The sequence below is a fragment of the Jaculus jaculus genome, unplaced genomic scaffold (genome assembly GCF_020740685.1).
Source record: "Jaculus jaculus isolate mJacJac1 unplaced genomic scaffold, mJacJac1.mat.Y.cur u25, whole genome shotgun sequence".
In the NCBI taxonomy this organism is placed as follows: Eukaryota; Metazoa; Chordata; class Mammalia; order Rodentia; family Dipodidae; genus Jaculus; species Jaculus jaculus.
In genome coordinates, this window is record NW_025423515.1 from 2,578,007 (window position 1) to 2,580,415 (window position 2,409).

Below are 2,409 nucleotides of genomic sequence, written 5' to 3' on the forward strand. Positions count from 1 at the left end.
AACACTCATACACTGTTGGTGGGAATGTAAGATGGTACAACCACTTTGGAAAGCAATATGGAGACTCCTGAAAAATCTGACTATAGAAATACCAGTAGACCCAGTTATTGCCTTACTGGACATCTACCCTAAAACCATGAAACCACAGACCAGAGATATTTGCTCAACCATGTTTGTAGCAGCTCAATTCATAAGAGCTAAGAGCTGGAATCAACCCAGATATCCATCTCTAGAAGAATGGATAACTAAAGGCGCGTACCCGCCTGCACCTCAGAGGGAAGATCACCCGAACGGTCATTGTGGGGTTCTGCCGGAGGGGCAAGGCGTCACCTGCGAACTGAGCTGTCCTGCCGCCCTCCCGCTGCATCTGGATCGTGCCTGTGGCGTGGGGCTGCGCACTCCCTGTGAGGCTGGGCCAAGGTGTGTGTGTGGAGGAGCGCACAGAGTCTATGCCCGGAGCCCGCACCCAGGAAGAGTTGAAACTTCGGGGCATCTGCCACCACCACCTGCGCCCAGCTGGGCTATTACCGAAAGATGGTGGATTGTTTGGCAAACAGTGAAGCAAATACCAGATGCATAAGTATAGTTGAAAATTGCTTTGGAGCAGCTGGTCAACCCCTAACTATACCTGGGCGCGTCTAATTGAAGAAGGAGTATTGACTAAGTTGTGCAGAAAGAAGCCTAAGGCAAGGCAATTTTTTCCTATTTAATGATATTCTTGTATATGGCAACATTGTCATCCCGAAGAAAAAGTACAACAACATCTAAGGGGATTATATCCCCTTAGAGAATGTCACCATTTATTCCATCAAAGATGAAGCAGAATTAAGGAATGGGTGGCTTATCATGACACCAACTAAATTGTATGCATTGTATGCTGCCACCGCCACCGAGAAGTCAGAATGGATGAATCACATAAATAAATGTGTTACTGATTTACTCTCCAAAAGTGGGAAGACACCCAGTAATGAGCATGCTGCTGTCTGAGTTCCTGACTCTGAAGCCACTGTGTGTATGTACTGTCAGAAAGCAAAATTTACACCTGTTAATCATCATCACCATTGCCGAAAATGTGGGTTTGTTGTTTGTGGACCCTGCTCTGAAAAGAGATTTCTTCTTCCAAACCAGTCTTCTAAGCCTGTGTGGATTTGTGACTTCTGCTATGACCTGCTTTCCACCAGGGACATGGCCACGTGCCAGCCCACTAGATCAGACTCTTACAGTCAGTCACTGAAGTCTCCTTTAAACGATGTATCTGATGATGATGATGATGATGACAGCAGTGACTAGGAACACGTTTTGAAATATTTAATTGGGCTGACTAATTGAGAAATCAGCTGTGGGGGAAATGTCCAATTCCTTGCTCTCAGTTACTCTAACCGCGAATTTGCCTGAGAACCTTTGAACCTATGTGCCTCTGATAGAAAGTAGGCCCCCTGCCTTCTGCTCCTTCCTGGGCTCCGACAGGGATACATTGTTTTTGGGATAAAGTTTTGGTTTCTTGTTTATTTCTAGATTATTTTCTTGTAAATTGGGGAGAGATGTTTATTTAACAGGTCTTGTACATTTTTTTCCCTGTTACACAGAAAAAATATAAGCACAGAATGGGAACAAGAGTATAAAGTAACTAGTTAATAGCAGCATATTTCTGCCATTCTACGTAATGGTTAAGACACAGTGGCTATGGCTTGGAAATACCACGTGGTGCCTTATTGTAACGACACTGTTATATGAAACAAGCCCAGACCCTCTCAGTTTTTGTTGATTTAAAGACATCAGTGCTCTTGGTGATAAAATGAATCTTTATTAATGAGTGTAATTCAAAGAATTAAATTTAGAGGTGTCTTCATTCTGTATGAATACATACTTTCCCTAAAATAGTTCTGGTTATATTTTTATATCTTACAGGCACCAGATCACAATGGTCATATACATGTTTAAATTAATAGGCTGCCATTTTGAAGAGTTTGGTTTAACATTTATCACTAGTTTAGAAATGGCATATTGCATTAGCTTTGACTTTCAGTAAGATATTTTTTTTTTAGATGCAGATTCATCTGCTTTCACATTATTTTAGAATGAAAAAGTCTTCTTATAAAACTTTGGAAATAAGAGTCTTTATTTTAAAAACATCCCACAGTGGAGCATATATCTCCCAAGGCTTGAAGATTTGGAAAAAGAAATGTGTGTAAGGCAGGCCACTCCTAAGTTTTACTAGATGGCATATCTGTGGAAGTATTGTCTATTGCATTGTGAAATGACCTTGAATTTACAAATGGTGTTATATTTTATAAAGTTTTGTAAAGCCCCAAACAATTTCTATTTTTGTAAGCCAAGTGTATGCTTAATCTGTTTCTTAAATCATTTAACAATGTATGGAAATAGAGTAGCCATTGGTATTTCTAAATT

At 40.6% G+C, this 2,409-nt stretch overlaps 1 pseudogene; it reads left to right on the plus strand.

The window, feature by feature from the left end:
- The first annotated feature begins 534 nt into the window (after positions 1–534).
- LOC123457526 lies at positions 535–1,290 on the plus strand (annotated as a pseudogene).
- Positions 1,291–2,409: the final 1,119 nt, after the last annotated feature.